Source organism: Caretta caretta, chromosome 2, assembly GCF_965140235.1.
Source record: "Caretta caretta isolate rCarCar2 chromosome 2, rCarCar1.hap1, whole genome shotgun sequence".
NCBI classification, from domain to species: Eukaryota; Metazoa; Chordata; order Testudines; family Cheloniidae; genus Caretta; species Caretta caretta.
Window position 1 is genome coordinate 49,386,922 of NC_134207.1, and position 27,962 is coordinate 49,414,883.

The 27,962-nt window shown below is 43.9% G+C and overlaps 1 long non-coding RNA gene across 1 annotated transcript; it reads right to left on the reverse strand.

The window, feature by feature from the left end:
- Positions 1 to 1,786: 1,786 nt before the first annotated feature.
- LOC125632621 (uncharacterized) lies at positions 1,787 to 27,511 on the reverse strand. Its single transcript, XR_012666937.1, has 3 exons — positions 26,154 to 27,511; positions 3,434 to 3,653; positions 1,787 to 3,099 (listed from the first exon to the last, which is right to left on the reverse strand). It is a non-coding gene; the product is annotated as an uncharacterized LOC125632621 (long non-coding RNA).
- Between the last annotated feature and the right edge of the window lie 451 nt (positions 27,512 to 27,962).

Genomic DNA, 27,962 nt, shown 5'->3' on the forward strand with positions numbered 1-27,962 from the left:
CTCACAGTTGAGAAGCGAGTGGCGATAGCCCTGTGGAAGCTTGCAACGCCAGACAGCTACCGGTCAGTTGGGAATCAATTTGGAGTGGGCAAATCTACTGTGGGGGCTGCTGTGATGCAAGTAGCCCACGCAATCAAAGATCTGCTGATATCAAGGGTAGTGACCCTGGGAAATGTGCAGGTCATAGTGGATGGCTTTGCTGCAATGGGATTCCCTAACTGTGGTGGGGCTATAGATGGAACCCATATCCCTATCTTGGCACCGGAGCACCAAGCCGCCGAGTACATAAACCGCAAGGGGTACTTTTCGATAGTGCTGCAAGCTCTGGTGGATCACAAGGGACGTTTCACCAACATCAACGTGGGATGGCCGGGAAAGGTGCATGATGCTCGCATCTTCAGGAACTCTGGTCTGTTTCAAAAGCTGCAGGAAGGGACTTTATTCCCAGACCAGAAAATAACTGTTGGGGATGTTGAAATGCCTATATGTATCCTTGGGGACCCAGCCTACCCCTTAATGCCATGGCTCATGAAGCCGTACACAGGCAGCCTGGACAGTGGTCAGGAGCTGTTCAACTACAGGCTGAGCAAGTGCAGAATGGTGGTAGAATGTGCATTTGGACGTTTAAAGGCGCGCTGGCGCAGTTTACTGACTCGCTTAGACCTCAGCGAAACCAATATTCCCACTGTTATTACTGCTTGCTGTGTGCTCCACAATATCTGTAAGAGTAAGGGGGAGACGTTTATGGCGGGGTGGGAGGTTGAGGCAAATCGCCTGGCTGCTGGTTACGCGCAGCCAGACACCAGGGCGGTTAGAAGAGCACAGGAGGGCGCGGTACGCATCAGAGAAGCTTTGAAAACCAGTTTCATGACTGGCCAGGCTACGGTGTGAAAGTTCTGTTTGTTTCTCCTTGATGAACCCCCCCACCCCTTGGTTCACTCTATTTCCCTGTAAGCTAACCACCCTCCCCTCCTCCCTTTAATCATTGCTTGCAGAGCCAATAAAGTCATTGTTGCTTCACATTCATGCATTCTTTATTCATTCATCACACAAATAGGGGGATGACTACCAAGGTATCCCAGGAGGGGTGGTGGAGGAGGGAAGGAAAATGCCACACAGCACTTTAAGCACAGCACTTTAAAAGTTTACAACTTTAAAATTTATTGAATGACACCCTTCTTTTTTTTGGGCAATCCTCTGTGGTGGAGTGGCTGGTTGGCCGGAGGCCCCCCCACCGCGTTCTTGGGCGTCTGGGTGTGGAGGCTATGGAACTTGGGGAGGAGGGCGGTTGGTTACAGAGGGGCTGCAGTGGCAGTCTGTGCTCCAGCTGCCTTTGCTGCAGCTCAACCATACACTGGAGCATACTGGTTTGGTCCTGCAGCAGCCTCAGCATTGAATCCTGCCTCCTCTCATCACGCTGCCGCCACCTTTGAGCTTCAGCCCTGTCTTCAGCCCGCCACTTACTCTCTTCAGCCCGCCACTTACTCTCTTCAGCCCTCCACCTCTCCTCCCGGTCATTTTGTGCTTTCCTGCACTCTGACATTATTTGCCTCCACGCATTCGTCTGTGCTCTGTCAGTGTGGGAGGACAGCATGAGCTCGGAGAACATTTCATCGCGAGTGCGTTTTTTTTTCTTTCTAAGCTTCACTAGCCTCTGGGAAGGAGAAGATCCTGTGATCATTGAAACACATGCAGCTGGTGGAGAAAAAAAAAGGGACAGCGGTATTTAAAAAGACACATTTTATAAAACAGTCGCTACACTCTTTCAGGGTAAACCTTGCTGTTAACATTACATACATAGCACATGTGCTTTCGTTACAAGGTCGCATTTTGCCTCCTCCCACCGCGTGAACGGATTTTGGTTGAATGCCAGCAAACATACACTGCAATGCTTTGTTCTACAGTGATTCCCCAGTACGTGTTGCTGGCCTGGAGTGGTAAAGTGTCCTACCATGAAGGACGAAATAAGGCTGCCCTCCCCAGAAACCTTTTGCAAAGGCAGAACCGCAAATGCCAGGGCAAAGTAATCCTTTCACATGCTTGCTTTTAAACCATGTATAGCATTTTAAAAGGTACACTCACCAGAGGTCCCTTCTCCGCCTGCTGAGTCCAGGAGGCAGCCTTGGGTGGGTTCGGGGGGTACTGGCTCCAGGTCTAGGGTGAGAAACAGTTCCTGGCTGTCGGGAAAACCGGTTTCTCCGCTTGCTTGCTGTGAGCTATCTTCTTCGTCCCCAAAACCTACTTCTGTATTGCCTCCATCTCCATTGAAGGAGTCAAACAACACGGCTGGGGTAGTGGTGGCTGAACCCCCTAAAATGGCATGCAGCTCATCATAGAAGCGGCATGTTTGGGGCTCTGACCCAGAGCGGCTGTTCGCCTCTCTGGTTTTCTGGTAGGCTTGCCTCAGCTCCTTCAGTTTCACGCGGCACTGCTTCGGGTCCCTGTTATGGCCTCTGTCCTTCATGCCCTGGGAGATTTTCAGAAAGGTTTTGGCATTTCGAAAACTGGAACGGAGTTCTGATAGCACGGATTCCTCTCCCCAAACAGCGATCAGATCCCGTACCTCCCGTTCGGTCCATGCTGGAGCTCTTTTGCGATTCTGGGACTCCATCATGGTCACCTGTGCTGATGAGCTCTGCATGGTCACCTGCAGCTTGCCACGCTGGCCAAACAGGAAATGAGATTCAAAAGTTCGCGGTTCTTTTCCTGTCTACCTGGCCAGTGCATCTGAGTTGAGAGCGCTGTCCAGAGCGGTCAGAATGGAGCACTCTGGGATAGCTCCCGGAGGCCAATACCATTGAATTGTGTCCACAGTACCTCAAATTCGAGCCGGCAACGTCGATTTAAGCGCTAATCCACTTGTCAGGGGTGGAGTAAGGAAATCGATTTTAAGAGCCCTTTAAGTCGAAATAAAGGGCTTCATTGTGTGGACGGGTGCAGGTTTAAATCGATTTAACGCTGCTAAATTCGACCTAAAGTCCTAGTGTAGACCAGGGCTAAGGGTGCCACAAGTACTCCTTTTCTTTTTAAACATCGGTTTCATCAGAAAGATCAAATTTGCTAAGATGACAAAATTGGACACGAAGCAGGAAAGTGGAACTAGAAGAGGAAATGCTCGAAGTAATCAAATAGAGCAACGAACAAATTTCAGAAGCATTGTTACTGATTATGTCTAAAGAATGTCTAAAGAAACAAACAAAAACAGTGTCAGCTGATCACAGCCAGATAAAGTGTATGCTGAATAAATGGAATATTTAGTTTCTTATAACCCATCTCTGCATAATTACAGCAGAATAGTCAGTATATTGATGATAAAATGAAAACATGAGTTAACAAGTCAATACATTTGCACCCCATTTTCTAGTTAAAAGTCTTAATTCAATAAAATATTCCAAATCAGGTGACATGACATAGGGAAAAAGCAGCTGCTTACCTTATAGTAACTGTTCAAGAAGTTCTCTGCATGTGGATCCCACTCATGGTGCGCTCACCCCCCCATACAGGAATTTGAAAGTTTTATCAGTAGAGTCCAGTAGAGGTTACACATGGGCCTTTCAGGCCCTCTCACTTCCTTCCAAAGGTATGAGCAGCAGAGTGACTCTACCCACTGCTCAGTTCCTTCATCGCCCAGAGTCCCATGAAGAGTTTCTGAGCTGTGGGGATAGAGGGTGGGTCGTGGAATCTGTCACCATCTTGGGGTTCATTAAACAACAAACCAGTTAATGAGAAAGGAATAAAACTTTAATACAACAAACTGGAGAGCTTCTGTAGTGAGTTGCTGCACACAATGTTCCCAAACCCTGCCTGGAGAGCACATTCCTATGTTCATAATACTGTCCCTTATGAGGGAGTGATTCTAAATTATAATCTTCTACAAATATAGCTTTACATCGTCCCTCTTAAAGAAAAACAAATTAACTCTTACATACATACATATATAAACAGCTAACAAACAACAACACCACACATTAAATTCTCGACCCATGTAGTACATTTCCATAAACCCAATGTGTCAGCTATCTTGAGAGGAGAATTTATCAGCACATCACTCTCGAATGAGTCCTTACCACTCACTTTCCTATAATACCCCTTCTCCAGGAAGGTTAGCAAGTCTCTAAGAGTCTTTCAGGACATTTAATTTCCCTTTCTGATCTTCTTGGTATCAAGTCTTTCATTAGAGTCTGAGTTGTTCTCTTGTTCCTTGACAGTTACTGTACCTTTAAGCACAGTATTGGGAAGGAGTTGGGAGAAGGGGAACAGCCTAAAAGCTGCATCCTCCCTCACAGTCAAACAGGCCTGGTCTGCTGAACCCTCCAGACTGGAAGGTAACTGGGAACAGTGTTCAGCTGAAGGGAGATGGCAAAAGTCTTGCAGCTGACTAACCTAAAACAGGCCCGAGACAAAAATCCCAATACCAGAAAGAGGGCTGAAGGGGAGCTCCTGTTCCAAGGAGAGAGAACTGATTGTCTTAAGGCAAGGGGCTGAGAAAACTGCTAGCAATACAATCCAGCTGCTGCACAGAAGAGCTGAAACTGGCTTTTAGGAAATGCATCTGTTTCTGGCCCCAGAAGAAGCTTTGAGGAACCATGAAGTCTAGTGAGAACTTCAGGGGCTGATTTTGGAAGAAGCACCATAAACCTGCACTTATATGAAAAGATCTTCAAGAGACTCATAGTGCTGGAGATCAGTCAGATACTGTGCAGTGCGTCCCACCTCCAGTCTGCCTACTGCAAGGCAAAGGTTGGGACTGGCTAGTCTGGCAACTCCCCACTATATGGCTGTACTATGAAGAATTCAGGGGGGTACTCACCACTACCCCCAAAACAAAGTCCACAGTTCTCCATAACCATCTCTTGAGCGGGGTCAGTATATTTTGCAGACAGCAGGCTGAGGGGATGGGGGCAGTGACAGTGGACAGCCTGGAGGCAGAGGGGACAGAGTTGGAAGACTAGAAGCTGGAATAGAGCATGGTGCTGGAATTGGCCTCACACCAAGCCATGTGGCTGGATCAGCTAGGGGATCCAAATATCTGTTTAGGGATGGGCACTTGGGGCACCCAGAAAAGGAAGCAGTATCACAGTGGAACTTAGAGCATGGTAAATGGCATCTGCCATCTTTATTATTATATTGGAAATTGCAGCATAAGTAGGAGGGATTTCCAGGCTATGACCAATACAATTATTGTTATGAAGGATATTATATGCAGGGGGTTGGATTTAGCTTCGGTTGAGGACAGAAGCCCTGCCATTGCCTCACCACCACCACATGGGATCCAACCTGGGTGTGGTTGTAGGTGTGGGGTGCGTGCATAGAGGGGGATTTAAAGAAACTAGTGATTTTTACTAATTGTACTCTTACTGGTAGAAAAAATGAACCAGAATTATAAGATTAGCAAGCATGAGTGCATCTTTCATCTTATTCTCCTCCCAGTGTGCTGGTATAGAGTTAGGTCACTGTTAGCATTGCAGCAGTGTCCAAGACAGTCTGGATTATAAGTGCCAATGGCTGTAACAGAATGGAAAAGCTTCTTAGGGACAGCAGTGTCCTGGCCCCCTATCTATTCACATGCTATCCAATCTGGAGGGGAGGAAGGTGATGGTGGGGGAGGGTCTCAGTTCCATTTCTAGCAAGCCTCTGAATCCTAGCTCAGCGTCCTGTTAATGTTCCCTCAAATTTTCCCCTCCTGGGTGGTGATGCTTTAAAACTTTTCATGAAAGAGAAACTCTAAACCGTTGGTCAGATTCCTGGGCAGGGCAAACTTACGATACTGCCTCTGTAGCTCACTAATCATCTCCACTCATTGATATACTGTTCAGTTTGCAAATGCTGAAAAATCTCCTTTGCACAGATAGAGGGAATTCCTCCACTGGCCTGGAGAAGAAACTGCTCTTTCCACTCTGAAAACCCCCAAAGGCTAACATCCTCCACGGCTTCCCCAGTCTTAAATAATGTTAAAACCAGTACTTGTAACAGGAACCTTATGAGGTGCCACCCCCCACTCTTCGTCAGGGCCAAAATGTTGTTTATTCATTACTTTTTTTAATTCATTCAATATATAATTCTTAACATAGTGTGTCTGTGGGCTGGCAATGTTAGCAGGAGCTTCTGAACAGGATGGTGAAGAAAGATGTAAATAAAAGTATCAACCGGTAGCTTGCCATGATGTAGAACATAAAAGGGGGAATTTTCTTCTTTTTTTCTATGTTGTAAAATAGTATGCTTTTTTTTTTTTGCTTGTTTAAGCAGGGTCTGAATGAACTCTCCCGACAGCTAGCCGGGAGATGGAGAGACTTCAGGAGCAAACTGTATTTACACGAACACATCTACTCTGCTTAGATATCCAGCAGATAGAGCCGTGTTGCTCAAAGTGATCAACTTTGGCTGGTGTTGGGTTACAAGTCACTTTAGTATTGAATGCAGAGGTAGTCAAATGCTGTGATCAATGTTGTCATCTTTATTGTATGAATAAAGGGGAGCAGAACTGCGCTTAACCTGTCCCAAATGGTGATGGGGGGGGGGTGTCACCCTCAGCTGAATGGACCTTGTTAAGCCAGGGGATCGAATGCCAGACCACTGTGAAAGTAAGAGGGGTGGGACAGGTGTCCCAGCCAGGAGATGTGGACTCTCCCTAAGGGTTCCCACTCTGGTTTAACCTGTTCCTCCCCACTGTTAAAAGATAGAGCTAAATAGGCTTTATTAGAAGGCTTTTGTTTTGTTAAGTACTCAATGAAAGCTGAAATCACTTGTGATGAGGCAGTGTTTCTGCCCAGCCTGCTGAGAGCTAAAAAAAAAAAAAAAAAAAAATCACTAAGAGACTGACCTACAGGGGTCACAGCAGAGAGGCAGGTGGCAGCCAGAGCTGACTGATGGGTGGCTGGCGGGAGCGGTCAGCAAAAGTGGCTAATAGTCGGCTGGTAGGAGGCAGCAAGGAACAGCGGCTGACAAGGCAACCAGGAACAGCAGCTTGCAGGGCAGCCAGGCAGTGAGGAGCAAATAATATGCTGTGTATACCACAGGAATATACAGCATTACACCACTCTTCAAAACTAGGCTGTGAGCACACAAGGCATCTCTGATTTCCCTTGTCTGCCTGGACTGAGCCCCAGCGATAACAGATGGACTTTCTGGTTGCCTATACCAGCCTGCAAACTAGCAGTGTCTTGAGACCACTCCATGCAAAATTACTTGTCTTTAGCCTCACAGACATTGTACAGGGCACACAATAATATGGACAGCATATGGCCTCACTGGCATACAATGGTTCTGTAGGCTTCATCATCTTGCCTTAAGCATGCCAAATGCATTCCACTGCCATCCTGTAACTGCTAAGCATGTAATAAAACCTTCTTTTGCTAGACCTTCTGAGGTCATGGTATGGTTTCATGAGCCAGAGCAGGAGAGGGCAAGGAGGGTTCTTTAAAATAGCAGTGGGCTCTGATATCCTATTGATAACCATGTCATTTGGAGGGAAAGTGTTTGTCCAAAAAGGTAAGTGCCAGATCTCCTCAGAACCCTGGTATTGTGCACCTTTCCTCTGTATCCCATGTTAGTATTTATGACCTGGCTTCAGCAGTTGACCTAGGCCTGCATAATGATATAGTAGTACCCTCTGTGGTTGATATACTCACGTGCTCTTCATGGTGGGCAGACTATTTACAGGAATGCCATCAGTGGCCCTAGTGTAGTTTAGGAAGCCCATCCTCCCAAAGCCAGCTATTATTTCAGATAGCCACCACCCAGGGTAACCCATGCTTCAAATCTTTACTACCACAACTCTGACAGTTGACTTGCTGACACCAAACTGGTCAGCCACAGACCTGTAGCAGTCTGCGGTAGCCATCTTCCACATGGCAACAGCAACCTGCTTCTGGACCTGTTTGGCATCTCTTATGTGCGTGTCCTGGGACTGGAGGGTTGGGGCAAGCTCCTCACACAGCTCTACCTCACAGATCCTGTTTACACAGATCAATGCAGCTGCAAGCTAGAAAAGCTCTTCCCCTGGTGCTAAATACATGGCTTGGATCTAGCTGGAACAGACTCCGGTAGGTGTGTTTGTGGGCTAAGAATGCTGCTGCACAAGGACTTGGGAATTAAACATATTCTCCCACAATGCACCATGAACCCAGCCCTAAAGCAGCTTCAGTAAGTGAGGTGCTATGAACCTTGGGATATGCCCCCAGAAATCCTAACATTAAATGTGTCAACATAGTGCCACTGTGGATGCAGCTACACAGGTGTGGGACATATGTAGCCCTATTGTATGGACATTCTCAGGTAGGATAACAAACACAGATTCACAAGCATGGAAGCTGAACATGGGTACATTCTGCAGTGTAGACATACCCTAAGAGGCAAAATAAAACAATTTTCCCTGTGGAAACCTGACAAGATGAACATAATAAAAAAATCTGTATCAATGCATATATTGAATCAATTAATACATGAGACATCGACAGTAAAAACTCTCTCTCCATTTAAAGCACAGCTTCCAGATTTGATGCATTGAACTGCATAATCATTAGTATGTTACTGTTGTTTTTGCATAGGAATTTGTGTGAACGATATGCACGCTGAAATCCAAATCTCGATTCAAGAATGAAAATCCAAGATGAGCTATCTACTTATGCACTCTGGCACAGCCTGATTCCAAATAATCCAAGAATGAAAATCTGACTTAAGCTGTTTGCTTTAATAAACTCCTAATGTGTCTGTTCTGAAATTTCAGCACATTGGCATCTCTTTTCTACTAAAGAAAAACTTTGTCATGTAATGACCTTGAATGTTACAATGTGACATGAATATACTAATATCTGAGAACAGTTCAAACCAAACAATAGAAACATTAGGTAAGGCCCGAAAGACTAATAAGATATGGAACCAGAGCTTCTATCAACACACACCAGGGATGACATTATCCATGTGGAAATATGGAAAAAGTCTCACTTTGCAGCATATCTACTGATATGGGAGTTTGGAAAAGGTAAAAGTTTCTAAACACTTTAGTAAATGGAAGGTAAATGAACTCCAAGTAGGTCAGACAGTATCACAACAAAAATCAAACAAGATACATGTAAAGTGATGCAAACCACCAGGTTCTGCTCTACCTAAGATATTTAGGGGGAGGCTGCTCGTGGTTGGCTCTTCCCACTCTCTCTAGAGACAAGTCAGTGATGATCCCCTAAACTCTCCTTCTAGGAGACACACTCCCTGTACATTCTCCCTCTGAGGTGAGTGCCCCTCAGTGAGCACCCTATAAGAGTCCCTCATGCCATACATTCCTCTAGTTCATAAGACACCCTTCCCCCACGTAACATCTGACACCTCAGGCATGCACATGAGATATTTGCCCTTAACTGATCTCCAGAAATCCTCCTCCTTTGAGTTATCCAGACAGCTCTTAACTCTCGCTTTGAGAAAGCCATCCCCTATAAACATGCCACCTTTGAGACATGCCATCATGAGTTAATGATGTGAAAAATTAAGCCCCTTTCCAAGAACATAACATTTTGGGACATCTAGCCCTTCCATGTGCTCCCACTGTGAATCACCTGCCTTCATCTCTCAATTCTTTACTGTTTATTTCATAGGGAACCAGAGACCTCCCCTAGGTTTCCTCCACTGTAAAATGGGCATTTGTTCCCTCAAAAGGAAGGTAAAACTGAACTGAAATAATGTAAATACAAGGAGGGGGACCCTAAATTAGGTGGGAATAGTAAGAACATGCTAGTTCTGCTTCCTTTTTCAACATTCAGGATAGAGAGTGTGACCAGACACTTCTTTTTTTAAAAGGCAGACTACTTGAGAATGGCTGGAAGATCACCCAGAGAGTACTAAGAGTCAGAGGGTAAAATCTTGGCTCCATTGAAGTCTCTGGAAGTTTTGCCATTGACTTTAATGAGGCTAGGATAACACCCAGTATGAAACTGTAGCTGAGAAAATAATTGTCTCCGGTACCAAAAAGATAACCTGAAGTTTGGTAGCAAATGTCAGCAGTATAAGGAAATTGGCTGCACAGCCCATGCCTTCTCAAAAGCACAACCATCAGCAGTGCATAATATACCAAGAATTAGTATGAGGAGAGAAGAAATTAAATGAATTAAATGAAAAAAAAATCTTTAAATCCTCATGTCACAGAACCTAGCAAGTGCCCTGTCCTGGCCTCCCACTATGACTGCTGGGAGGGGAAGCCAGGCCTCTGGATGCCTGGGCTGTGCCACATTTCTGCATCCTCAGCAGTTGCAGCACACGTTCCCCTTGGTCTTTCTAGCACATTTCTTGGGCATTGGTTCTCAATCTGTTACCCCTTGTCATAAATATAAAGGGAAGGGTAAACACCTTTAAAATCCCTCCTGGCCAGAGGAAAAACCCTTTCACCTGTAAAGGGTTAAGAAGCTAGGATAACCTCGCTGGCACCTGACCAAAATGACCAATGAGAAGACAAGATACTTTCAAAGCTGGGGGGGGTGGGGGGGACAAAGGTTCTCTTGGTCTGTGTGTTTTTGCCAGGAACAGAAAAGGAATGACAGGTTTCAGAGTAGAAGCTGTGTTAGTCTGTATTCACAAAAAGAAAAGGAGTACTTATTTGTTAGTCTCTAAGGTGCCACAAGTACTCCTTTTCTTTTTGAGAAAAGGAATGGAGTCTTAGAACTTAGTAAGTAATCTAGCTAGATATGCGTTAGATTCTGTTTTGTTTAAATGGCTGATAAAATAAGCTGTGCTGAATGGAATGGATATTCCTGTTTTTGTGTCTTTTTGTAACTTAAGGTTTTGCCTAGAGGGATTCTCTATGTTTTGAATCTGATTACCCTGTAAGGTATTTACCATCCAGATTTTACAGAGGTTATTCTTTTACTTTTTCTTCAATTAAAATTCTTCTTTTAAGAACCTGATTGCTTTTTCATTGTTCTTAAGATCCAAGGGTTTGGGTCTGTGTTCGCCTATGCAAATTGGTGAGGATATTTATCAAGCCTTCCCCAGGAAAGGGGGTGTAGGGTTTGGGAGGATTTTGTGGGGACGTTTCCAAGACGTTTCCAAGCAGGCTGTTTCCCTATTATATATTTGTTAGATGCTTGGTGGTGGCAGCAATAAAGTTCAAGGGCAAAAGGTAAAATAGTTTTTACCTTGGGGAAGTTTTAACCTAAGCTGGTAAAAATAAGCTTAGGGGGTTTTCATGCAGGTCCCCACATCTGGACCCTAGAGTTCAGTGTGGGGAAGGAACCTTGACACCTCTTCTTGGAAATGGGGCTCCTGAGCCTACTACCCTCGGTCCCAGGACCAGTGCTGACCCCAGAGATTATCCCAGTTGTTTAACTCCAGCCCCCTTTCCCAGAACATCACCCAAAAGGTCTGAAGCTTCTGGTTTACAGTTTAACCCTCTCAGGGGCACACACTAGTTGTAAAGCAGTCAACACAAACACTTTGGACAATCTAATACCTTTATGATCTTTTCGATTTAGTCATGGAAAGCACAGGAGATTACAGATCATATAAAACAATAAACACTACATGCATATTTCTGTCTCAGTTTCCTCACCACTCCAGGGCATTCAATGGGATGGGGTTTGATTCCCTTGGGTTGTCCACAATCCTTGAGGTCACCTGCGCTCAGGAAAGGGGGCTATATGCTGGGTGACCAATCCCTTCTGGAGCCTATGATGGGGTGTTCATCCCACACTAACCTAATGAGGTTGAGAAGGGGACAATTAACCTGATAGGTCACAGCTGAGGGGAATTAGGTGGCCTAAATAACCCCCAAGTGATGATGGAGCCCTGCTGAGAAGGAACAGATGGGGCTAGTATAAACCCAGGAAGCTAGCAGCAGAAGGGGTCTGGAATGAGGGACCCTGAAGCCACTTTCTGGATGTTAGAAAGGAAACCCAGAGGGAGAGTAGAAACCTCAGGAAATCCAGGCTCTGAAGGAAGGGTTTATCCAGAAGGGAGGGGTGGAGTGAAAGCCTGAGAAAGACACAATAGGAAAAGGCGCAGGGAAATTGCAGCAAGGTGGGACATTACAGACCTTGGCTGCTGATCAGAGGGTCCCAGAACTAGAACCTGGAGTAGAGGGCTGGTGTGGAGTCCCCTACCAGCCACTGGGGAAGTGGTACAATCTGGGCAGTGAATGGAAAGACTTGCAGAGAGAGAGAGATGGGAGGGTGCAAGAATGATCAACAGAAGGGCATAGGACCTGGGAGGAGCTAATCCCCAGAGCAACCAGGAGGAGGTGCCCTAGTGGTGAGTGTACCCCATGGCAGAGCCCTTTTCCCAGCTTCTGTGACCTTACTGTCTTTTCTCATGCTGGTTCTTCCTATGGGTTTCCTTATTTAAGCTCTTCCTGGTTACCTGGCCTCCTTTGTTCTCCTGGTAACTTTGCACTGTTCCTACCTTCCCCCCTCTCTTCAGAGGAAAAAGCTAAACTGTTTTTTCTAAGGATGTAGCTGGTTGTTTTGCATAAACTTTGTGAGGTTTAAGTGTCATCGCTAACCTTAAGTATTTCCCACTGTCCCTGTTTTGTGTGCATCTCCTACAGGACTGGTCAGCAATGGTGGATCCACATACATATAGGCACTAATGATACAGCAAGTGTTCATAATCCAACTTCACAATATCAGCCAGAATTCATAAATCGTACCGATATAACCCCAATTCATTATACCTCACTATATACGAGCGTAGTAGAGAGAGAGCCTAGAACACTGTGCCTCGTGCAAGACCTGAGGCCTGAACCAATAGCTATGAACCAGAGTAAGCCTGGCCTTGGCAAAATAATAGCACACTAGATATTTACTTAAATACATTCCAGAAGGCTGGAACAGGTACACCCCTACCTAGTCCAAGATAAAATGGTTTGACAGAAGCATGAATGGGAATGTTGTGTCTGAGGTATCAGGAACAAGGGGAAGTAACAAACAGATATGGTGAAATACATAAGGTGATATATAAGTTGTGTGTTTCAGTCTATAAATGTCAGAATACCTCCCCTTATTCCTTTGGGTGGCCAACGGACATCAGAAACTCCCATTGCTGATGGAGCCATTCCTTGCCACTGGGAACTCATGTGGCAGTATACCTGTAGCTCCTATGGGATTCTAGTCCTGTGCCTTGAGGACAATAAACCTGGCCGAGTGCCTTTGTCACTGAACCATGCGTGTGGTCTCTCTTTAGGAGAAAGATCAAGGTCTGCTGAATTAGCATTATCTGCTAGTACTGGAGCTCCAAGGACAGAAGCACTGAGCAGCCTGACCAGTGTTACCAAGGCAATGACATTCCAGCCTTCAGCACCTCACACTGAGTAACTGTATAACCCCATCAAGCAGCGTGGAACACTGCGTGACAATAAAGCTAAATGGCAAAAGCGCTATTATCCTGGAGAACGTGGATGCTGTAATAATAATCACTTTTCCTTCTATACTATTCAGTAGAAAACTTTGCATTGCCTAAGTAGAAATGAGGCATATGTAGTTCAAAAGCCTGTACAACAGATATTACTGAGGGTTTCCTATGCTCATATTAAGCATATTTTCTCACTATGTCTAGCTTGCAAACAGGCATCATTTGGATGTGTCATTAATGAAGCACTGTTAGATATTGTAAAATGTCGGGCTATTAGGCCTTCAAGCAAAAACTAAGTGTTCTTCTCAGAGTGTGATTTAGGAAAATAACCATAAACCAAAATGTATTTCTTTGCAAACCCCAAAAACAAACAAATAAGAAGTATATTGCACAAGTGACCCCTAAGATGTAGCTTGTAAGTGTCTATTTCCAGATTCATCAGGAGACCAATGCATCTCTAATTGCTCTTTCAGCATGTCCTTTAGACCAGTGGTTCTCAAAGTCAATCTGCCGCTTGTTCAGGGAAAGCTCCTGGTGCACCCGACCAGTTTGTTTACCTGCCACATACGCAGGTTTGGCCGATCGCGGCTCCCACTGGCCACGGTTTGCTGCTCCAGGCCCATGGGGGCTGCGGGAAGTGGCACAGGCCAAGGAACATGCTGGCCGCCCTTCCCGCAGCCCCCATTAGCCTGAAGTGGCGAACCGCAGCCAGTGGGAGCCGCGATCGGCCAATCCTGAGGATGTGGCAGGTAAACAAACCAGTCCGGCATGCCAGGGGCTTTCCCTGAACAAGCGGCGGACCAGCTTTGAGAACCACTGCATTAGACCAGTGTTTCACAACCTTTTTGATACCAGAGACCGGCTTGCTGCCTTCCTAAACTGTGTATGGGAGATCTCAGAGATCGGCACCAGTCCACGGACCAATTGTTGAAAAACGCTGCTTTAGAGGCTCCTCATCCCCCCTCCAACTTTCTATGAGGGTTCCACAGGGCTCTGTCCTTGTTCCCCTTCTCATTTCCTTCTATACTTTATCTCTGGGTAATCTTAGCTGCAAATACAAATTCAACTACTATCTCTGTGCTGATGACTTGAATATGCATCTTTCTACTCCAGACCTGTCTCCTGCTGTCCAAACTAAAATCTCAGCTTGTCTTGCTGACATTTCATGGATGTCTAGCAGTCAACTTAAGCTCAACACAACTAAAACAGAGCTCTTAATCTTCCCCCACAAACCCTCCAGCCACATCTTTTCTTGCTGACTGTGGACAACACCACCATCCTGCCAGTCACTCAGGACCCTAGGCATCCTCTTTGAGTCAGACCGCTCTTTAGGTCCTCACAGCCAGGATGTATCTAAACTTGTTGATTCTTTCTGTATACTATCTCTGCCATATGGCATTTCCTATCCATCCACACAGCTAAAACTCTTGTTCAAGCTCTTTTAATCTCCTGTCTCAATTTCTGCAAAGTCCTCTCTATCTTTTGCCCCACTGATATCCATTCAGAATGCTGTTGCAAAAAAAAAAAAAAAAAAACCAAACATTCTCCTAATCTGTTGCATGGGCTTTTGTTCCCCCTCTTCAAATCCCTCCACTGGCTTCTCCTTGTCTATCATATTAAACATAAGCTGCACATCTTCACCTTCAAGGCCCTTCATGGCCTATTCCCACCCTACCTACCACCTTTCATTCATTACTGAGCTTTCAGCTCCCACCTCCAATCAGCCAAAAGTGCCAGCCTCCATTGCACCCTTGTTAAATTTTCAAAACAGCACCATTTTGCTTTTTCCTATGTTGCTCCTCATTGTTGGGAGGAGCTCACTGTAAACCCGCAAAGCTCCTTAAAACTCTTCTTTGCTGTGATGTCTCCAAAAAAAACTTGACAACGTTTACTGGTATGTTGATACCACTGGCTATATCATACTGACCAATATTATCTTGTTTCCCTGTACTCCCCCATCTATCTGTTTCCATCTGTTGTCTCTTGTCTTATACTTAGATTGTGAGCTTTTGGGGAGATACCATCTTTTTGTTCTGTGTTTGTTCAGCACCCAGTACTATGGGATCTGGATCCAGGACTGGGGATCCTAGTCACTATAGTAATACAAATAAATAAGTAATAATTGTACATATGGAAAATTAACTCTACAGTCATAAGGGGTAAATATTTAGGGCCAATACCCCTCTCATTTACACTGACTTTATACTGATGTACATGTACTGATGTCAGTGGAGTTACTGTAGGCTTCCCAAAAATGTAACCAAGAGCAGGATTAGGGGAATTTTAGGACATATCTGCACTAGAGATGGAAATGGAAAAAGTTACTTATCTTTAGTAACTGGAGTTCTTCAAGATGTGTGGTCCCTGTGAGTATTCATTGTCCATGTGCATGTGCACCTCAATGTGCATGTGCACCTCAGACTTCAAAGCCAGAAGGGACCATCATAATCTAGCCTGACCTCCTGCACCTTGCAAGTCACAGAACTTCACCCACTCCTTTCTGTAATAAACCCCTAACCTTTGGCTGATGTCCTCAAATCATGATTTAAAGGCTTCAAGTTTCAGAGAATCCACCATTTACTCTAATTTAAACCCATGTTCCATGCTACCAAGAAAGGTGAAACCCCCCAGGGTTTCTGCTAATATGGCCTGGGGGGAAATTCCTTCTGGACCCAAAAGACGGTGAGCAGTTAGACCCTGAGCATGTGGGCAAGACCCACCAGCCAGACATCTGGGAAAGAATTCTCTGTAGTAACTCAGTCTTCCCTGTCTAGTGTCCCATCACCGGCCATGGGAGATATATGCTGCTAGCAGTTGGAGATTGGCTGAAAGCCGTTGTTGGCAGTCTCATCATACTATCCCCTCCATAAACTCATCAAGCTCAGTCTTGAAGCCAGTTATGTTTATTGGCCTCACTGCTCCCCTGGGATGACTTTTCAGTACCTATGTCCATTGGTCTGTGCCTGAGCTATGCCTTCTTGTGCTCTGAATGAAGGGTATATGTGACAATGTGAATAACTGCCTCTCCAGTTCCCTCTCAACCATGAATCAAAATGAGGATTTGAGCAGAGGAGAAGGAGGATGGGGTCGTGGGATACCCATAGGGATGACACATCTGGAAGAACTCCAGTTACTAAAGGTAAGTAACCTCCATTTCTTCTTTGAGCACTGGTCCCTATGGGTATTCACTTTGGGTGAAGCAAACTCATTAAGGAGAAGGATGCAAGGAAGCATGCTGCTCCACAGATCTCTTCCACAGATGAAGGAGGCATTGGCAGATGAAGATTCAACAAGGGCATAATGCCTAGTGAAGGTATGAATGGAGCCCTAAGTCACCACTCTACAGGCTTCTGAGATGACAATTCCCTGCAGGGAAGCCACTGAGGCAGCTTGTGCTCTAGTTGAGTTTGCCCTGACAGCCTGAGGGGAAGGATTTCCATATGCTCATAGCAGAAGAGAATGCCCCCTGAAATCCATTTCAGGAGACTTTGCAAAACAATTGCTTCTCTTGGTGATGAAACAAATAGTCTTAGACTTCTTAAAGGGATTTCTTTGTCTTTTGCAAGTAGAAGGCTAGAGCTTTGTAGACATCCAAAGATTGTCATCCCTTTTATTGAGAGGTTTCAGGTAGAAGATGGGCAAGTGAAGAGTCTGATTCAGGTGAAATTCAGAGGTGACCTTAAGGATGAAACTGGGATACAATATCAAGGACACTGTGTCCCTGTGGAACACCCAGTAGGTAGGGTCTGCCATGAGGGCCCAGAGCTCACCCACTCTTCTAGCAGAAGTGATTGCTGTTAGGAAGGCCACTTTCACAGAGCGGTGAAAGAGAGTAGGAGGCCAAAGGCTTTAATAGTGGGTTCATGCCAAAAGTATCAAGTTCAGGTTCCAGGCAGATGCAGGCTATATTACTATTGGAAAGGTTCTGATGAAACCTTTTAGGAACTCCATGTTTGGGGGATCGGTGAAAGTCAAGCAGTTCTCCACTGGAGATGGAAGGCTTCATAGCTGCCAGATGCACACATAGTGAACTGACAGGTAACAGTTGAAGGTAAGAGGAATCTCAGACTCCACTGGAGGTAAGTTACACTGTTGACACCATATGGAGAACCACTTCTATTTGGTGGCATAGCACTTCCTTGTAGAAAGCTTTCTGCTGTTTCTAAGAATGGATTAGACCTGTTTGGAACATGATCTTTCTAAGCTTATTGTCCATCAAAAATTGAGGCCGCTAGATGGAGCGATGCTGGGTTGGGATGGTTAATCTTGTCCTCAGTCTGAGACAGTAGGTTCAGGGACAGCTGTAGGTGCATGAATGGGCAAGAGGCCTTTTGCAGAATGGTAAGGAACTAGAATTTCCTCAGACACCAACTTTCCACCAGGATCACTGTTGCCTTGTTCTGCTTGATATTCCTTGGGATATGAGGTAATAGAGGAACATAGTAGATCTGACCACTGCACCAGAAAGGCCTCTAACCTCTGGAGTTGTGTCCTGGGTGGCTCAGTAGCAGTAGGCTGGGCACTTGTTTGTTTGGGTCACAAAAAGGTACCAGGATAGAAAGCCCCACTGCCAGAATACATTCTGCACTATTAAGTGTGGAGTTCCCACTTGTGATCCTGGTGGAAATGCCTGCTTAGGCTGTCTATTAATGTGTTTATTATTCCTGGTAGGTGCACTTCTGAAACTTTGATCTGATATCAGAGACACGAGTTTCAGAGCTTGATTGCTTCCATACAGGGCGGTGAGACTTTGCTCCTCTGTTTGTTTATATAAAATACTGCGGCCATGTTGTCTAACATAACTTGGGTATGTGAGTGGATGAAGAGCAGGAACCTCTTGCAAGCTTTGTGCACTGGCCAAAGCTCAAGAAGGTTGATATGCAGAGCTATATGGTCATCCAGGTGCTCTCCCCAACCTAGTAGGGAGGCATCAATAATGAGTGTATTTGTGGGTGATGGGAGAATGAAGGGAACCACTACATAGTCTCTTTGGTTTCCCACCGGGTGAGGGATGTGTTGTCTCTCTGAAGGATCGAGACTCACTTGCTTAACGTGTGTCTTCTTGGAGCAGTCAGTCCACAGTTATGCCTGAAGGCACCAGTGGTGGAGTCTCTTAAAGGGTGTGACCATGGGGGGGGGGTCACATGCCCCCCCGGTTTCTGCCAGGGTTTGCCAGGCACATTCAGTCACATGGCGTGGCTGGGTCCCCCTCCCTGCCCTGCAGCTGCCAGAGCCGGCAAACTGCATCCCACAGGGAGAGGTAGAACGAACAGCTGGGAGGTGCCGGGAAGGGAGACTAGGAGTGGGAAGGCTGCCAGGGGGTGGGGGTCATGACTTGAGCTGTTCCCTGTGCGGCTGAACCTTTAAATTGTGCTCCCCACTATCAGCAGATAAGGGTCATCTCTTGGAGCATGGGGGCCATATGGCCTAGCAGGAACAGAAAGGACTGGACTGTCATCAGGAGGCTGAGTTCGAATTGGGTGATGAGGTTTTTCATTGTGAGGAATCTGTCTAGTTGTAAGAATGTGATGGCTGGGATCAAGTTCAGGTTTGCTCTGATAAATTCTGTAACTTGTGGGGGTCAAATTGGATTTTTCTAGATTTACCTGAAGTCCTAGATCATGAAAGAGGTCTAGAAAGGACTGTTACCCATGCCTCCTGTCATAAATATAAAGGGAAGTGTAGCCACCTTTCTGTATACAGTGCTATAAAATCCATCCTGGCCAGAGGCAAAATCCTTTCACCTGTAAAAGGTTAAGAAGCTAAGGTAACCTCACTGGCACCTGACCCAAAATTACCAATGAGGGGACAAGATACTTTCAAATCTGGAGGTGGGGAAGGGAGAAAAGTTTTTGGCTGCGTGTGTGATACCTTTGTCAAGAACAGATCAAGGATGAAAGCCTCCAACGCCTGTAAAGTTAGTAAGTAATCTAGCTAGAAAATGCATTAGGTTTTCTTTCTTTTGGCTTGTAAATTCGCTGTGCTGGAGGAAATGTGTATCCCTGTTTGCGTCTTTTTGTAACTTTAAGGTTTTGCCTAAAGGGATTCTCTATGTTTTGAATCTGACTGCCTGTAAGATTATCTTCCATTCTGATCTTAGAGTTGATCTTTTTTTCCCCCCATTCTTCTAATAAAGCTGATTTTTAAGAATCTGATTGGGTTTTTTGGGTCTTAAAAATCCAAGCAGTTTCTGCTCATCTTGTTTATTCTCTAGCCTCCCCAGAAAAGGGGGTGTAAGAGTTTGGGGGGGATATTTTGGGGAAATAGGAACTCAAGTGGTCCTTTCCCTGTTCTTTGTCTAAAACACTCGGTGGTGGCAACATTTTACCTAACCCAAGGGCAAAGACTTTGTGGCTTGGGGAAGTTTTAACCTAAGCTGGTAGAAATAAACTTAGGGGGTCTTTCATGAGGGTCCCCACATCTGTACCCTAGAGTTCAGAGTGGGAAAGGAACCTTGATACCTCCTGATACAATCATCCCATAAGCAGCCAATCCTTGAGATAAGGAAATACCAGGCTACCTTGGCGATTCTGATAGGCTGCTACAATGGAGAGTACCTTTGTAAAAACCTCTCGGTGCCATGGAGAGGCTGAAGGAAGAACTCAGTATTGAAAGTACTCAGGCCTACTGAGAAGCACAGGAATCTCCTTTGTGCTGGATGAATGTCTGTCTGAAAGTATTTTGAAGGCTGCAAACCTGTTGCCTTTGTTCAAGGAGGGGATTATAGAGCCTAGAGTGGTCATCCTGAATCTGGAATGGAGTAGGAAGACATTCATTTGTCTGACGTCCAGGTTGAGTCTCCAGCCCCCCTTCTTTTTGGGGATGAGGAAATATCTAGAGTAAAACCCCTTCCTCATGCTGAGGGGCACAAGCTCTATTGCCCCTAGCTGGATTAGGGAGTCCACTTCCTGTTTGAGAGTCCTCTCAAGAGAGGGGTCCCTGAAGAGAGACTGTAAGGGAGGTTATGGGGAAGAGATGGAAATTAATTCTACAGCATAACTGGTTGAGATGGTCTCTAGGACCCATTTGTCCGATGTGATATGCTGCCACATTGGGAGGAAATAGGCCAGGTGGCCACCGAAAGGTGTGGAGGTTGGTTGATGGTTCTTGGGCATCCCATCAAGAAGCCTTTTGGGGGGAGCCCGAGACTAAAAAGATGATGGTAGCAGGGTGTTCTGCCTGCTTCATTGTGCCCTCTGGTACTTCCTAGGGGGCTTATAGGCCCCTTGATGGTAGAAGGGCTTAGAGGCAGGATGTATTACACTGGATGTATGGAGAGGATATTTCCTCCAAGGTGCCAGGGTATATATCCCAAGGAGTCTTTAAGGAAAGTCCTTAAGGAAATGAAGTGACTGTTTTCGCACTAAATAGACTATTACCTGAAAAAGAGATCTTCTACTATTGCCTGGACCTCCTTGGGGTTCCCAAGAATTACAGTGATGCCTGTCTCCTGATGACAGAGCTTCCCACTTCATGGTGACTTCTATCTGCTACATCAAGTAATGCTTGAAGGGATGATCTGGTAACCAATTTCCCTTCATCGAGGATGGTGTGGAACTGGGCCTAAGCTCCTGCAGCAGTTCATTAGTGAATTCCAATAGTTCATTGTAATGAATAAAGTCATACGTGGATATTAATACATGGTAATTCAATATTTGAAAAGAGCATAACTGATGAAAAAAATCTGACAAAGATCTAGTCTCTTGGCATCTTTGTCTGAAGGATAGGCCTAAGCTGGTGCAGCCTGTTATGTTCTGTGACAATCTTGTCCACTAGAGAATTCAGATTAAGATGAAAGAACAAGTGTTCTGCCCCTAGTATGGAGCAAAGTACTTTTTCTCCACCCTTTTTGGGTGGGAAGTGCAGGTAGCTGGGGTGTGCCAAGCCATTTTAGTAGTCTCCAATATGGTTTCGTTAATAGGCAGCATTATCTTGTTAGGGCCTATAGTCTGGAGGATATCCAGAAGTTTATGGGCAGGATCTTGGACATCTTCCAGGGGAATCTGGAGAGAGTTTCCACAATTTTCCTCAAAAGGTTCTGATGCTGTCTATAAGCAACTAGTGGCAGGGCAAGGCTCGTGTCTCATCCCTAGTCCCTTTAGCAATAGAAGGAAATTAATAATACTTTATTTTACAGGATCATTGTCAAAACTAAATTAGATAACATCTGTAGACTGCTTTACACATAACTGAAGTAACATAAGTATTTTAGTATCGGAACACCATATTTCAGGATATTAAGTTAATCTAATAAAAATAGCTCTCTAATAGCTCATTGTTTTCTTGTGGTGCAATGTTCTACAGGTAGTGTTTGGGGTGGTAAGTAAAGGCAGATTTTACATTACAGCAACCTGAAATATATGCTGGTACCTCTTTCTGAGCCAGTCTCTGCCTTTGATTTTGCATAGCTGTCTTCATTACTAATTTTTAATCTGGGCACTTCTAATTGGGCATTTTCTATATCCTCTGTTTGATATAGAATAGGCTTTAAGTGCATGTCTTTTTTATAGCTACTCAGCAGAAATTATAGCAAAGTACTCTGAGACATTTGGTATGGAAAGTATTCTTTCTGAATTTGCACCTCTGTACCTTTTCCTACAGTTGCCATGAAGTCAGTGTTTCAGTTATAGATCTTACACACACATTATTGGGCAACAAGTCAACAACTGTACTTCATTTAGTCCAGAGCTAGAAGCATTTGTTTAGCTATAAACTCAGATGCTGTGCTTACTGATGGCTATACATAGCTCCATTGTGACTTAGGAAAAAAGTGTGCTTTTGTTGATGACTTGTTAAACGTATTAGCTAAATAATTTTGGGTAAGAGGAATCTATACTTATGTTAAAGTGAACTATTTTCCCCCATCATCCTCTACACTGACTATATTAAAAATGGTGTGTAAGCTTTTCTTGTTGGCACACACACAGATGGTCATAATCATTCAAGAAACTATTTTTATTGAAATCTGACTGGAAACTACATGGATGAGTATCTTTTGGAATTTGATAATAGAAAAGTTTGACAAGATTAGTGTGAAGCTTCAAAAACCGGATTTGGATCACATCATTGCTGTTAATTTCATGACTTCCTTGCAAGAGTTTGTCACAAGTTTACAGTCTCAGTTTGATGATTTTGAGGTGCAAGCAAAAAAATTGGTAATTGATGTTGGTAAGTCCTATTGTGAACATTACAAACATACTGCAAAGCAAAGCTTTCCAAGTGGCAAAAGTGACACTATGCTTCAGGGAAGAAAGAAATTCTAGGTTGAGCGCTTTTATGTTAACCTCAACAAGTGAAGTTTGAAACTATAAAGAAGTGACTGATATGTTTAACTACTCACAAAGTTTGGCTTCCTTAGGTCTCTTCATCAAGTATGAAGTGAACAGGAGATGAAAATATGCATTGAGGCATTACTCAAGGTTTACCCAAATGATCTAGAACCTGAGTTTGCTGAAATTTATCAATCTTCATTATTTATAAGGTATTGGGACACTCAGGTCAAGAGTGGTACTGGGATCATCAAGTTTTTGCATGACAAAGATTGGAGTAATGTCTTCTTGAATATATTCAATGTGTTGAGACTGTATTTGAGTGTACCTATTGCCAACTGTGAAGCAGAGCAATCTTTCTCTAAGCTTGCCTTAAATAGTCTTTAATCTACTACGATGGAAACTAAGCTTAATGCTCTTGCTACCATGTCAGTTGAATGGAATTTACAGTAGACACAGTCATTTGAGGAAACTATAATTGAATTTGTGGCATTTAAAGCTGGCAAGATGTCAGTTTAAACATGCAGCATTTCATTTGACTCAATGTTTTAGGTCTCTTCAAGCAGTACATAAATTGTTCATGGGCTTCAATTTTCTTCATGTTTTTTCCAGTACTATAAATGATTTGTTGATTGACATAAGCTGGGTACTCTTTTGCTTTCACTAATACCACATTCTTAAAAAGGGGGCCTCCAAAAACCATTAGTCCTAGATCGCCAATCTCATTAAACTAGACCTGTGAGGGTGCATGGGAGACTCTGGAAGAGGTGTTGTGCATGCAGGCAGGGAGGAGAGCACCTGCGGGAGGGGCTCGGACAGCCTCTTATTTGTCAGTCTCCCAATAGCCTCCCAAATTTCTCCCTTGCTCCCCCGTCGCTGCCCCCACATTCTGTTCCTCCCTGTCCCCAACCCCCCCTCCCAGTTCCCTCATTTCTCCCTTCACCTTCTCAACAGCCTCTCATACTGCTCCTTCCTCCCCCCTGCCATGTCCTTGAGCCAGCAAGGGAACCAGAGGCCACCTGGCTGCCTGATATTTGGGACCACAATAGCCTCTGGTGGCCATGAGGAGCTGGGGCAGCTACCTTCCCACAACTGCTGAATGCAAGTGCTTGCAGTTTGAGATGTGAATAGTTGTGACAGAACTGCTAAATGTATAAGTCTCACACCAGATGCTTGACACTTGCCTGGCCTCCAGACAATTTTGCCCCTGCTGGTAAACATTCTTCTCTGCATCATTTGCCATCTAAACAACATTTGTGGCTCTCTGCCTCAACACTGCATCTTTCAAATCTAATCTAACATGCTGTTATGGTTACTTATTATTTGTATTACAGTAGCACCTAGAAACCCTGATCATGGACCAGGCCCCCGAAGTTGTTCACCCCACCTCTGTTCTCTCAAGCTGTGCTATGCTTTTTTAACTCTGAAACTATTGCATTTCAAGGGACACTGCCAACTAAATTTGGGCCCAAATTTGCAGTTTAGACTTCTTTAAAAGCAAGTATATACAAAATCTATGACCATAACCCTTTTTCCATGATTCCAACGGAAAAAGTTGTTTTCTTAACAAATACACATTCCCCTTCCATGTTTGTTCCCCAAACATTGCAGCACTAAGAATCTTAAAGTGAAACTAACCATAAACATACTAAATAATAATATCTAATTTTTATATAACACTTTCATCTGTAGATCTAAAAACATTTTAAAAAGCACATTTTACAGATGGGGAAACTGTGCTAAAGGAATTGGTGGATGTGACTGCAGAGCCATTGGCCATTATCTTTGAAAACTCATGGCGATCGGGGGAAGTCCTGGACAAATGGAAAAAGGCTAATGTACTGCCCATCTTTAAAAAAGGGAAGAAGGAGGATCCTCGGAACTACAGGCCAGTCAGCCTCACCTCAGTCCCTGGAAAAATCATGGAGCAGGTCCTCAAGGAATCAATTCTGAAACACTTAGAGGAGAGGAAAGTGATCAGGAACAGTCAGCATGGATTCACCAAGGGCAAGTCATGCTTGACTAATCTAATTGCCTTCTATGATGATATAACTGGCTCTGTTGATGAGGGGAAAGCAGTGGACGTGTTGTTCCTTGACTTTAGCAAAGCTTTTGACATGGTTTCCCACAGTATTCTTGCCACCAAGATAAAGAAGTATGGGCTGGATGAATGGATTATAAGGTGGATAGAAAGCTAGCTAAATTGTCGGGCTCAACGGGTAGTGATCAATGGCTCCATGTCTAGTTGGCAGCCATATCAAGTGGAGTGCCCCAAGGGTTGGTCCTTGGGCCAGTTTTGTTCAATATCTTCATAAATGATCTGGAGGATGGTGTGGATTGCACCCTCAGCAAGTTTACAGATGACACTAAACTGGGAGGAGAGGTAGATACGCCGGAGGGTTGGGATAGGATACAGAGGGACCTAGACAAATTAGAGGATTGGGCCAAAAGAAATCTGATGAGGTTGAACAAGGACAAGTGCAGAGTCCTGCACTTAGGACGGAAGAATCCCATGCACTGCTACAGACTAGGGACCGAATGGCTCGGCAGCAGTTCTGCAGAAAAGGACTTAGGGGTTACAGTGGATGAGAAGCTGGATATGAGTCAACAGTGTGCCCTTGTTACCAAGAAGGCCAATGGCATTTTGGGATGTATAAGTAGGGGCATTGCCAGCAGATTGAGGGATGTGATCGTTCCCCTCTATTCAACATTGGTGAGGCCTCATCTGGAGTACTGTGTCCAGTTTGGGGCTCCACACTACAAGAAGGATGTGGAAAAATTGGAAAACGTCCAGCGGAAGGCAACAAAAATTATTAGGGGACTGGAATACATGACTTATGAGGAGAGGCTGAGGGAACTGGGGATGTTTAGTCTACAGAAGAGAAGAATGAGGGGGGATTTGATAGCTGCTTTCAACTACCTGAAAGGTGGATCCAAAGAGGATGGGTCTAGACTGCTCTCAGTGGTAGCAGATGACAGAACAAGGAGTAATGGTCTCAAGTTGCAGTGGGGGAGGTTTAGGTTGGATATTAGGCAAAACTTTCACTAGGAGGGTGGTGAAACACTGGAATGCATTACCTAGGAAGGTGGTGGAATCTCCTTCCTTAGAAGTTTTTAAGGTCAGGCTTGACAAAGCCCTGGCTGGGATGATTTAGTTGGGGATCAGTCCTGCTTTGAGCAGGAGGTTGGACTAGATGACCTCCTGAGGTCCCTTCCAACCCTGATATTCTATGAAGCATGGAGAGATGAAGAAACTTGCCCAAGGTCACCCACTGGATCGTCAGAGCCAGGAATATAAACCAGGTTTCCTGAGTCCCAGTTCAGTGCACTATCCACTAGGCTATATTACAGAAACAAGTAAAAAGAACAAAAGCATAGTGAACAGTAAATCAGATACTTGAAATTCTTTTGTTTTTAACATACAACTGTTATTGATAATGGAAAGACACTTGTTAATTTATAATGTAAGTTTTTAAAATGAACAATCTCTATCATGCTGGGATACAGTTTGTATGAAAGACAGTATACAAAATAAAATTAAGTTGCAATACATACCTGAGACTACTATAGTTTGGCACCATACAGTCACACACAAGGATAATTTTGTGGCCTCTGAAATTCTTCTTGTTCACACTTAAAAAAAACAAAACAACAGTCAGAATGTGATGTTTTCGCCTCTGATTTTGAATGCAAGATCCGTGTTGAATTGAATTTAAAAGCCTAATCCAAAATTTTCAAATGGGGATGCCTAATTTAGGCGGCTCCTATCTTATGTTACTGAATAAGTGATCCAATTTTCAAAGCTTCTAAGTGCATATAACTCGGTATCTAGAAGCTGCTCATAGGAGATGAAGATGCTCAGCACCTCTGAATATTAGGTCACTTATTTATCTGTCTGGCAGAATTTGAATTTTTTTTACAATTTCAACAAGTATCAATGTTTAGTTTTAAGCATTATTTTAGATTTTAGCTATTTAAATTTTCACAGTTATGGGAAGTTACGTGGAGGGTGGACAATTACTTAATGACAGTAGATATTGAGATTCAAAAAGTTAAACCTTTATAAACTGTCAAAACACAAATTGTCAACATCACATGTCAAAATATTTACAAAGTAAATATCCTTAAATCAACAAATGACATACCTGTTTTTACTATTCATTCACTAGCCCATTTGTAACCAGCCTAATTTAAGAGTGTAAATCCAAGGATTTACACTAATATTTTCAAGCAGCATTTTTCTTACTTTGCCTATCTGTAAATTTAGATTATTGATGGAAATATTTTTGTTGGTGTGTACAGTAAAATTGAAGTTTACTAATAAAAATCTAATCCTTCCAAGCCTATTTTAGGTACCCCAAGTTTGAAAATCTATTTTATCCCTATGTTATGCTAACTAGCTCTATCTGATTAAGTTCAAATACAAATTAAAGGCTGTCAGTCATCTCTGATGTAGGTACTTAGAAAGTTAACATGAAATTGATTCACAAAAATGTTGAATGCCAGTAAAATAGATGTTTTGTTAGTTATATGCAACTCAGAATGACCACAAGCTTCTTTATAACTCCCACATTGAATACAAACAACAATCCTTTGGGGACAGTGGGAAAGATAATATTCACCAATATTAAAATGAAACACCTCCCAGTGTATCACTGGCAATGGAGTTGAATCCTATCATTGCAACAGATATACAAATATGTCTATTGTATGTGTTATTTCAAGAATACATGCAAATAATATACAAATATTTTCACACATTGCTGTAGTGTCACTGTCTTCCTGTCTAAATATGATTCTGCATGGCTGACAGATCATTCACGGAGATTGCTTAAAACTAGTATGAACTAGCATAATACTTGAACAAACAAAACAAAAAAGACATTTTATTGACTTTCTACAGGAGTGTAAAACTCTGGAAAGCCTCATACTGATTTAGTACTTTTATTAAAAAATTTTCAAGTAATATCTTGACTAGTAAAAAATGATTGCAGATCTCTTTGGTGCTACTATTTAGTGGCACTCAGGGTGGACAGATTTAAGTTCTTCTATGCTTGTTTTGAGACAGAAAACCCAGTAAACTTTGAGATTCCAAATGGGATTATCACCCTAAACACAAAGTGTCAGGGAATATCTGATAACCCAAAGAATCCATAGACTGAGTATGTAACAAATACTTTCCCCATAGTGACAGCAAAATTCTGGAATAAGGGATTTCAGATATGCAAAGACTTACCCACGCACTAGCTCTTAGACAATAATGTAGCAGCATGCCACTAGTGCACAGAGGTAGTTCTGTATTATTGTCTTGTTTCTTATAATAGGCAATGTTTCACAGCTGTCTGTTTAGGAGACTAACATCCT